This window comes from Moschus berezovskii, chromosome 12, assembly GCF_049115385.1.
Source record: "Moschus berezovskii isolate FMDL1 chromosome 12, NW_MosBer_1.0, whole genome shotgun sequence".
NCBI classification, from domain to species: domain Eukaryota; kingdom Metazoa; phylum Chordata; class Mammalia; order Artiodactyla; family Moschidae; genus Moschus; species Moschus berezovskii.
This window is the reverse complement of record NC_142471.1, coordinates 15,584,687-15,595,828: the sequence shown is the minus strand read 5'-3', so window position 1 is coordinate 15,595,828 and position 11,142 is coordinate 15,584,687. Positions and strand designations below refer to the sequence as shown.

General features: G+C 41.9%; 1 pseudogene; it reads right to left on the bottom strand.

Moving 5' to 3' along the window:
• Window positions 1–9,076: 9,076 nt before the first annotated feature.
• Window positions 9,077–10,127, bottom strand: LOC129563339 (large ribosomal subunit protein uL18 pseudogene; annotated as a pseudogene).
• Between the last annotated feature and the right edge of the window lie 1,015 nt (window positions 10,128–11,142).

Below are 11,142 nucleotides of genomic sequence, written 5' to 3'. Positions count from 1 at the left end.
GGGTTCTGGGTAACAGCAGAGAGTGGCTCAGTGCCTAGTGAGCTAGGACTGCTCTGTGAGTAGGCGCATCCTCCCAGGGCATCTGCTGAAACGCTGATGGCAGTGGTAACTCCCAGGGTCCTGGTAAGCTAACCATTGGAGATAGGTGGTAATAAGAAAATAGCTTGGCATGGGGGAGGAAGCATGGGATCTGGAGTCCAGCAGAGCAGGCTTTTACTTCCCAGCTCCTCCAGTTACTAACTCTCTAGATGGGTACTCTTTGGTTTGTTAAGCTTTCTGAGCTCAGCTTTTGTTACTGGTGAACTGAACTCTCGGAACGTTTAGAGATAATAGATGCAAAATGTCCAGTGTGTAATTGTTTATAAAAAAGACATTATTTTAAATCCTTGCCCCCACTTTTCTCTTAAAGGAAACCTCAGTATCATAAAAATAAGTATATGGTAAAGTAGTAGATACACAATATACAGTAGATTGAATTCTTGTCTCACTGAGCATGTTATCAAGCGATTGTTCTGCGAAACAGTTTTATGTGTGATGGTGGGGCCATCCTTTTCGTAGTAGTAGGGGACAGTGTATTACTACTAGGTTTTGCCCTAGATGCTGCTGCTGCTGCTGCTAAGTCGCTTCAGTCGTGTCTGACTCTTTGTGACCCCAGAGACGGCAGCCCACCAGGCTCCCCTGTCCCTGGGATTCTCTAGGCAGGAACAATGGAGTGGGTCGCCATTTCCTTCTCCAATGCATGAAAGTGAAAAGTGAAAGTGAAGTCTCTCAGTTGTGTCCGACTCTTTGCGAACCCCGGACTGCAACCTATCAGGTTCCTCCACCCATGGGACTTTCCAGGCAAGAGTACTGGAGTGGGGTGCCATCGCCTTCTCCATGCCTTAGATGTTAGAAATACAGGAATAATTAAGAAAGCCTTTTGCCCTTAGGAGTTAATGGTCTAATAGGAACAACTGATATCCAATTAAGTATAAATGCAGAAGTCACTTTTAAAAACTTATTAATTTATGTATCCATTCAAAAAATTTTTATTTAGGACTCATTGTGTGCTGAGTATGCAGGGCTTCCCCGGTGGTGCTAGTGGTAAAGAACCCGCCTGCCAATGCAGCTTAGACAGAGACCGTGGATTGATCTCTGAGTTGGGAAGATCCCCTGGAGAAAGGACTGGCAATCCACTCCAGTATTCTTCCCTGGAGAATCCCAAGGACAGAGGAATCTGGTGGGCTACAGTCCATAGACGACTGAAGCGACTTAACACAGCACAGCGTGCTGAGTATGCAGGCGTTGAGATAATGGTGAGGAACAAGACAGATGTAGCCTTGTGTTCACAATTATTTCTTAGAACACAAAGTAGATCCCAGGCCAACACAGTATTGTAAAGCAGTTATCCTTCAATTAAAAATAAATTGTAAGAAAAGTAGATTCCATGGTATCAATACTCTAACCAGTACTTGTGCTCGGGGGCAGTTCTCTCTCTGATATGTGTCTAGGGGAAGAAAAAGATCTCTGTGTTTGTTGTGCTGTGTCACTTCAGTATCTCTGCAGGACCTTGGCACTCATTGCCTTGGGGGCCAGGATTGGTTGCTAAGGGCCCACAGCTGAGTCGTGCTCTGGGCACTGCCTTCAGCTGAAGGAATTACCTCCCTCCTTAGGGGAAGCTGACTTCCCTGGTGACTCAGACAGTAAAGAGTCTGCCTACAAGGCAGGAGACCCGGGTTTGATCACTGGGTGGGGAAGATCCCTTGGAGAAGGAAATGACAATCCACTCCAGTACTCTTGCCTGGAAAATCCCATGGACAGAGGAGCCTGGGAAGCTACAGTCAATGGGGTCGCAAAGAGTCAGACGCGACTTCACTTTCACTTTAGGGGAAGCTGGACTCCAGTAACCCTGGCCTCAATGACTAATGAATGGCTTTATTGACTCTATTGGGATAACTCTGAAGTGCTAGCCTCTCTCTAGAGTTTTCTGTAAGAACTGACTCCTCTGTTGCAACTGCATCACAGCTCAACTTTTCCTACTGCCCAATCCTGTTTTCCCTATTCTCTGGAAGGTGCTGTTCTACATGCCAGTCAACATCCTGCATACAAACTCCATTGCATAGTCAGCTTTTCACCAGGAAACCTGACTGAAGACGCCTGTGATCCCACTACAGTGAGATAGTGCCCTGCTCACAGGGTCATCAGAGCAGAGAGAGAACGGAGACATCCTTCTTGGGGGCCTATATGTGCCTAGTATTGTTGCAGATACTTCACAACCAAGTTTTGACCTAAGTTCCTAGGACTTTGGCAAAGATCAAGTATTAGCAGGCAAAGCCTGCGGCTTTAACTATCAAGATGCCACAAAGATGCTTTTTGTTTTTCCTAATTTATGTATTTGGCTGCACTGGGTCTTAGTTTTGGCACACATGATCTTCATTTGCAGCATGTGAGCTCCTCGTTGGGGCATGTGGGGTCTAGTTCCTTGACCAGGGATTGAACCTGGGCCCTCTGTGTTGGGAGCACAGAGTCGGCCACTGGATCACCAGGGAAGTCCCAGCACAAGGATGCCTTTTAACTTGGTACATTGAGGGCCCATCTTTCTTGTGGCAGATTCAGATTCTTCATTTCTTATTTACCCAACCCACATTAACTGAACACCTACTGTGTGTCAGACACTCTCCCAGAGACCAAGGATGTAGCTGTGAGCAAGGTAGACAAAGTTCCCAACCTCTTTGAGCTTGTCAGAGCCCTGGAGCTAGTTGCAGCAGAAGCCTTAGGTGTTACGGGAATCTCTAGGTGGGATGGCTCTTTACCATTGTCCGATTTTAGTCAAGTCATCTCTGAGTTTCCTTAGATTCCCCAAACAATGGATATCGGGGCCAAAATGCCTTTTTATTAATTTGTATGAGAACTTTCCAGTTCACTTACTAGTCACCTTTTCCCGGTAGGTAAGTCCAGTGGGAAGCCAAGTACTAATCAGAAGGTGTTTGGGGTTCCTGGGATCAGGGCCATGGTGGCTCACTGAGTGACAGGTGTGTTTTTAAAGCATCATGAGAGGACAGCCTGATTCTGCTTTCACCTCTCTAAGCACTGCCTCTGGACAGTGCTTGTTGGGCACAGATACTATTTGCCTCCGTGGCAACAGCACCATGGCTGACCAATCAGTGTTCTCTCCTCTGATGTGTTAATACCGTTAGTCAGATTACAGCCAAGTGCTGCTGGTCAGAGCCACTGTGCAGTTGTCTGCTCAGAGGCATGATGTTTGATTCATGTTGCTCAGAGGACAGTCTACTTGGGCAGTACACAACTTTTGCTGAGGGAGCCACCATCACTAAGGACAGTTGCAGAAACCGAGGAATCAAGGGAATCAAGCCGGGTGCTTCAGGCAGAGGCCCAGCTCCTACCTATTGACAAAGGTGGGGAGGTGAGGGGACGTTCCGAAATGATCTGACCCACCCACCCCTCTGGCCTCATGAAAGAAAACACCACGGGCCAGAAAGAGACAGGGCCCCGAACGGAACTCTCCTTCCTCACTCTTTATACCTAGAAATTCATGACATCACTCCCTCCCCTTGAAAATAAACATGCAATTAATATGTAGCAAGCATGTCATGATTAGTAAGAACCTTTTTTGTTGTCCAATATGGTAGCCACTGGCGAATGTAGCTAGTCAGCTCTTGAGATGTGTGACAGTAAGGCACCAGTTAATAATTTAAAATATTGAATATATGTTTGATGATTATTTGATAATTATATAATATTTTGGCTATATTAGGTTAAATACATTATTAAATTAATTGCATCTGTTTCTTTACATTTTTAATGTGGCTGTGAGAAATTTTAAGATTACACATATGGCTCATATTATATATTTTTTGGGCAGTACCAGTCTAGATGCTATCATCTAAAAGCATATTTAACAGTTTTAAAGAAGATGGTAAATAATCTGCCTGCAATGCAGGAGACCCGGGTTTGATCCCTGGGTTGAGAAGATCCTCTGGAGAAGGGAATAGCAACCCTCTCCAGTATTCTTGACTGGAGAATTCCATGGACAGAGGAGCCTAGCAGGCTATGATCCATGGGGTCACAAACAACTGGGCGCAACTGAGTGACTAACAGTTTCACTTTTTTTCATCACATTATATTAAGCTGATATAAATCTTCAGTCTCTCTTAAGATTTTTCTTTGATTTATATATTTTGTTGCTATGAATCTTAAGATTTTTCTTCAATTATTTGGTAAATAAATCAGATTTATTTGGCCTGTGGAGTTTCCCATATTCTTGATCTTGTTGATTGCACCCTCCTTGTTTCATTTAATATATTCTTTTGTAGCTTGATACCTGGAAACTGGGAGTTATATCTAGAGGCTTCACATTGAGATTTGATTTTACTGGGAAGAAAACTTCACTGGTGGTGTGTTCAGTTCAGTTCAGTCGCTCAGTCGTGTCCGACTCTTTGCGAACCCATGAATCACAGCACGCCAGGCCTCCCTGTCCATCACCAACTCCCGGAGTTCACTCAAACTCATGTCCATCGAGTCGGTGATGCCATCCAGCCATCTCATTCTCTGTCGTCCCTGTCTCCTCCCACCCCCAATTCCTCCCAGCATCAGACTCTTTTCCATTGGTGGTGTGTACTTCTGTCTAAATATCTATCTGGTTGCCTAAATTTTTTGGTGTTAAGATTGAGCAGTGAGTTCAGCATGATTATCCATTGTACATTTCCCCATAATATTTTCTTCATATAATGGTTTTTGTACTTTTTTATGATCATTGCTTATGCTCATTATTTCTCTAGAGGTTGAAAAGTGGTGAATGTTCTTTCATTCCTTCGTTTGTTCGCTGACATCCCTCTATAAAGAGATGATTCCCCTTGTCAAATTATTGACTTTCTCAAGGAGCAGCAGATACAAGAAAGGTAAGATACATACTTGATTCTTTGTCTTTATTTATCAGTTGCAGAAAAGTAGGTTGGCTTTCTGGAATCCTCCAAATGTTCCCAGTGAGTTCCTCTGCCCTGTCTTGAGGGAAGACTGCATTATGAACTTATAGATTTAAAATTTCAGGGGTAGTAGATTTCCAGCAGTTGCAGAGTTTTCTTTTTTGATGCTCAAATTTTCTTATCAAGTTGCCTCCTGAGTCCCACTGATAAAAAATTCAGTAGTCTTCATTAGTTTCTTTACTTTTTGACATGCCACAATCCTCCAAGGAGTCCTGTGGGATGGTTTTCAGACTACAGACTTGGCAGTAGGAATGTTCATCAATAGTGGGTTGAAAGTTGTTTATACAAAATAATATATTTAGTTTTCAATAGAAAGTGCATCATGAGTTAATAATAATTCTTACTTAAATTGAGGATCAAATATTTTTGCCCGATTTCATTGATTTTATTTTTTTATTGAATTGTAGTTAGTTTCCAATGTTTAATTTCTGCTGTACAGCAAAGTGATTCAGTTATATACATATCTACATTCTTTTTAAAATATTCTTTTCCAGTATGGTTTGTCATAGGATATTGAATATAGTTTTCTGTACTATAGAGTAGGACCTTGTTTATCCATTCTGTGTATAAAAGCTTACTTCTGCTAATCCCAACATCCCAATCCACCCCTCCCCCAATTCCTTCTGTTCTGTTCTGTTCAGTCGCTCAGTCGTGTCCGACTCTTTGCGACCCCGTGGACTGTAGCCTACCAGGCTTCTCCATCCATGGGATTCTCCAGGCAAGAACACTGAAGTGGGTTACCATTTCCTTCTCCAGGGGATCTTCCTGACCCAGGGATCGAACCCGGGTCTCCCGCATTGGAGGCAGACGCGTAAACCTCTGAGCCACCAGGGAAGCCCTACCTTGCTAACCGCAAGTCTGTGCTCTGTGTCCGTCATTCTGTTTCTGCTTCTGCTTCATAGATAGGTTCATTTGTGGTTTAGATTTCACATATAAGTGATATCATATGATATTTATCTTTCTCACTTCACTTAGTATGATAATCTCTAGTTGTATCCATGTTGCTCAAATGGCATTATTTTATTCCTTTTTATGGCTGAGAAGTGAAAATTCTGACTTTCTAATGATGGTATTTGTTATATCTTAGCATGTATATATTATTTTAAAAATAATGATAAAACTATCGTTGTGAATTACGTGATTACTGAAAACACTTTAAGATTGCTCTGTAGCTCTTTTTGTCCTTAAGGTAACCTAATCGGGATGTGAAATCAGATTGCTGTGTTTTAGTCCCTTGAGATAATCCCTCTCCATGTGATTAAGTGACAACTAGTTACTAGGTTTGTGCAGTACTATTAATAATGAGTATTCCTCCTATTGTGAGTGAAGTTGAACATCTTTTCATATGTGTAGGAGACATTTGAATTTCTTTGTAAACTCCGTTTTCCTATAGAGTTACTGGCCTTTTTATTCTTTATTTTTTGAAACCTTTTATATTTGAGGGCTATTTGCAGTTTGTACTGTAAGCTGAAAGTGATTTTTCCCCAGTTTGATATTTGTCTCCTTACTTTGTTCATGACACCTTTGCTATGTTGAAGCTTTTAAATGTTTGTGTTTGATTCATTTTTTATTGGATATTGTCAAATTGATTTTAATTAAGAATTTGTATGTTTTAGATATTAGCTATATGCATGTTTTAGATTTACTTATTTTTGTAATTATAATATAAAGCTTACTGTCATGGCGTGAATATTATGAATATTTCTGTTTATGCCTTATGAGTTTTGTGTTATGCTTAGGAAGGCCTTCTCAACTTCAAGATGATTTTTAAAAATGTATCAGAATATTTTTGACTGTAGGCTGTAGAATGTCAAATTAAAGGTTGTGCATGTATGAAGAATATTTATTTTGCATAGCACAATAAAGATTTGGCACTAGGAAAGTCAAAGCATTAATTTTGTAGCCCAACAGTGTCATCAGGGACTTAGTCTCTTTACATCTTTTTGTTTTGCAATCTTGAGCACAATAGTTTATCCTCATAGGCTGAATTTTCTGGTCTCAGAGAGCCACCACTGTTCCAGGTATCACATGCAAACAATTACAGACATAGGGAAAGGAGGTACTTCCTCAGATTTCAGGTTTTGAGAATAGGAAAATCATTCTCAAGAAGCCCTGTGGTGAGTCTTAAGTCTGAATTGTGTCCTATGCACATTTCCAGTGTAATCACTGGCATTGGAATTTAAATTGGCAAAATGACTTAATGAAGATTTAACCCTGGGACTTGAGAAAAGCCTAAGGCAAATGATCATGAGCAAGAAAGAAGGAAGGAATCACTTGTGTGGTTTTGCAGATTTACTTCTAACATATAAATCTTTGATCCACCTAAAATATATGTTGGTATAAATGAGCTAGGATTAAACTTATTATTTTTTCCTTGAACAACTAGTTAAGTGTCTTACTTGTTAAATAATTTATCTTTTTAATCAGCTATCTTTTGACAGTTTCTAAGAGGAAACATTGAGGAAAATCTGCTGACACTATGAGAATTTGGGGTCAAGGATTTTCAGTCCACGATCTCATATAAAACTTCGTGAGACAGCACTTTCAAATCACTTTCTCACACGTACCAAATCCATGGTGTAGGAATCCTATTTATGAAATTCTGTCTCCATCTAAAATCTAGATAGAATATGTAATACAACTTAAAAATCTGAAATTGTCTGCTAAGAAGTCACATGATATGCTAGCTTCAAAATAATCGAATGCTTAAATGTGTGTGTGTTAGGTTGCTTCAGTCGTGTCTGACTCTTTGCGACCCTATGGACTGTAGCCTGCCAGGCTCCTCTGCCCAAGGGATTCTCTTCTTTATTATAAAAAAACTAAATGGCCACTATGTGTCTGCCATATGCCATGTTGTACACATACAGTGGAAACAAGAGCAAGAGGGATGAGAGTGTTTTTAAATACAGTTGTTAGGGAAGATGCCACTAGGAGGTGACATTTGAGTAGAGGCATGAGGCAGAACAAGCTGTATGGCTATCTAGGGAGAAAACAGCCTGGGTGAAGGAACAAAGTGCCGAGGCCCTTAGGCAGGACTCTTCTTAGGACTGATGGGTGGAATAGGGGAATCGAAGAGGAGATGAGATCAAAGAAGTGAAGTCGCTTACAGGCTTTCTTCTAGGGCCTTATAGACTGTTAAAGGAGGTTGGCTTCTCATATTTTCTTCTAGTACGTGACATGCCTTCTCATTCTCTTAGCAGTGTGTTCCAAGAACAGAAGATTTAATTTTAATAAAAATCACTTTTTTCTCTTCAAAAAAGGGTATTGGCTTCTTGTCTCAGTAAGGTTGAGACAACTCTAGTGATGAGGGAGAGAAAGGGAGAAAGGAAAGAAAGGGAGGGAAGAAGGGAGGGAAGAAGGTAGGGAAGAAGGAAGGGATAAATCTGAACAATGTTTTCAGAGGATCATTCTGGTTCCTGCGCTGAGAATGGACTGTGGGGAGTCGAGGGCAGGAAGCCAAGAGATGAGGTAGGGAGCTGTGGTAGTGATGCAGTTGAGGAGTGACGTGGAACAGATGAGAGGTGTTGCGAAGGAACCAGATTCTGGTTATACTTTGAAGGCAGAGCTAAGAAGATCTGTTGCTGGGTTTGGTACGAGGTGTGATAGGAAGAGAGAGGCAAGGATGATGTCAAGGCTTTTGGCTTCAGCAGCTGAAAGGATGGAGTTACTGTTTGCTCGGCTGTGAAATAAGCATTCTGCTCTGGACGTGTCAGGCTTGAGAAAGCTACTCTGCACTCATGTGGAGCTGCTGAGCAGGCAGTTGGATGGAAAGGCACAAAGTTTAGGGTCATGTTTGTGCATTTGGAGTAAAGCCATGAGTCACGAGGAGATTTTTAGGGGATGCGTGTAGATAGAGCAAGGAGTGGGTCTGGATATTCCATGATTTAAAAATTTGGAAGATAAGATGGAACCAACAAAGGAGCAATTGAAAAGGAGCAATTTCTGTAAAACAGGAGGTTTTACAGAAGAGAGAATAATGTCCCCTAAACTAGGATGTGATTTAAGGAGGAGGGAGTGATCAACTGTGTTAAATGATGCTGATGCATTGTTTGCTTGAGTGGCATGGAGATCCTTTGGTGGTCTTTTTATTTTTTTATTTTTTATTTTTTTTTTTGCTTGTTCAATAAGTTTATTATTGTCTTATCTGAAAAATCTTGATAGAAAATTGTGGTTTGGTTTAACTCTCGGCAGTTCGTTCCTGAGCTCTAAGGAAGCTTGCCTTCTTCTGAGCTACCCGATCTTTCTTCTGGGCAAGTGACATTTTGGGACGGTTCCACCTCTTCTTTTTAACTTCTTTCTTAGGCTTCTTCTCATACACTGGATTCTCTCGTATTGCAGCATGAGCTTTCTTATACATCTCCTCCATCATGTCTGGAGTTACGTTGTTCTTTATGTACTGAGAGAACTGTTTCTTGTACGCATCTTCATCTTCTTCAATCAGGTAGCGCATGTATGTAATCTGCAACGTTTTGCCCCATGATGTGCTTTCGGTGTACCTCAGCACTGAATTCTTTGCTTTCTGAATCATAACCAGGGAACCGTTTGGTACTGTGAGGGATAGACAAACTTCCATCGACAGCTCCCTTTAGGGCCCCAAAAACTTTATTCCCGGTGGTAGTTCTGGCAAGTCCTGCATCCAAGTAACAGGTGAAGGCACCAGGTTGACCATCAATGCTTTCCACATTGTATTCATCTCCAGTCACCTCAACTTGGCCTTCATAAATTTTGTCCATACCAAACCTATTAAGAAGCCTGCGGGCCAGCAGCAGGCCAGTACAATACGCTGCAGCATAATTTGTCAGGCCAACCTTCACACCATATTTTGGGAGTTCATGAGCATAAGCTGCACAAACTATCATATCTCCTTCTATACGGGCATAAGCAATCTGACAAATGATATCTCTGTTCGTTACACGAACAATCATTCTGTATTTAGGTGTGTTGTACTTATTTTTATCTTGGATTACCAAACGTTTCCGAGCATAGTAGTCAGTTTTGCCCTCTCGCCGTCTTCTGAATTTCACTTGGTATCTCTTGAAGTAGGCCTTGTTCTTGACAACTTTAACAAACCCCATCCTGCGGAACAAAACCCCGACTCCGCGGCTTGCCACAGAGCTGCAGAACCAGCACGGCTCCGGGGGGGAAAGAGCTGGTGGTCTTTTTAAAAAAAATTATTTTATTGGAGTATAGTTGACTTGAGACATTGTGTTAGTTTCTGCTACACAGCAGAGCGATTCAGTTATATATTCGTTTTCACATTTTTTCCATTATGGTTTATCATAGGATATTGAATATAGTTCTCTGTGCTGTACAGTAGGACTTTGTTGTTTATCCATCCTATATATGATAGTTTGCATCTGCTGCTGCTGCTCCTGAGTCGCTTCAGTCGTGTCAGCCTCTGTGTGACCCCATAGACAGCAGCCCACCAGGCTCCCCTGTCCCTGGGGTTCTCCAGGCAGGAACACTGGAGTGGGCTGCCATTGCCTTCTCCATCTGCTAATCCCAAACTCCCAACCTGCCCCCTCCCCCTCCCTCTCCCTTGGCAACCACAAGTCTGCTCTGTATGTCTGTGATTGTATCTCTGTTTTGTGGGTAAGTTCATCTGTGTCATATTTTAGATTCCACATATACGTGATATCATATGGTATTTGTATTTCTCTTTTTGACTTGTTTCACTTAGTACGATAATCTCTGGGTCCATCTGTGTTGCTGCAGATGGCGTTATTTCATTCTCTTTTATGACCAAGTAGCATTCCACTGTGGAGAAGGAAATGGCAACCCACTCCAGTGTTCTTGCCTGGAGAATCCCAGGGACGGGGGAGCCTGGTGGGCTTCCGTCTATGGGGTCACACAGAGTCGGACACGACTGAAGTGACTTAGCAGCAGCAGCAGCAGCATTCCACTGTAGGTATGTACCACATCTCCTTTTCCATTTATGGATGTTTAGGTGGTTTCCATGTCCTGGCTATTATAAGTAGTGCTGCAATGAACATAGGGGTGTATGTATCTTTTCAAATTATAATTTTGTCCAGATACATGCCCAGGAGTGGGATTGCTGGACCATATGGCAGTTCTATTTTTAGTTTTCTGAGGAACCTCCATACTGTTTTCCATAGTGGCTGCACCAATTTGCATTCCCAGACCCTTTGGTGGACTTGAT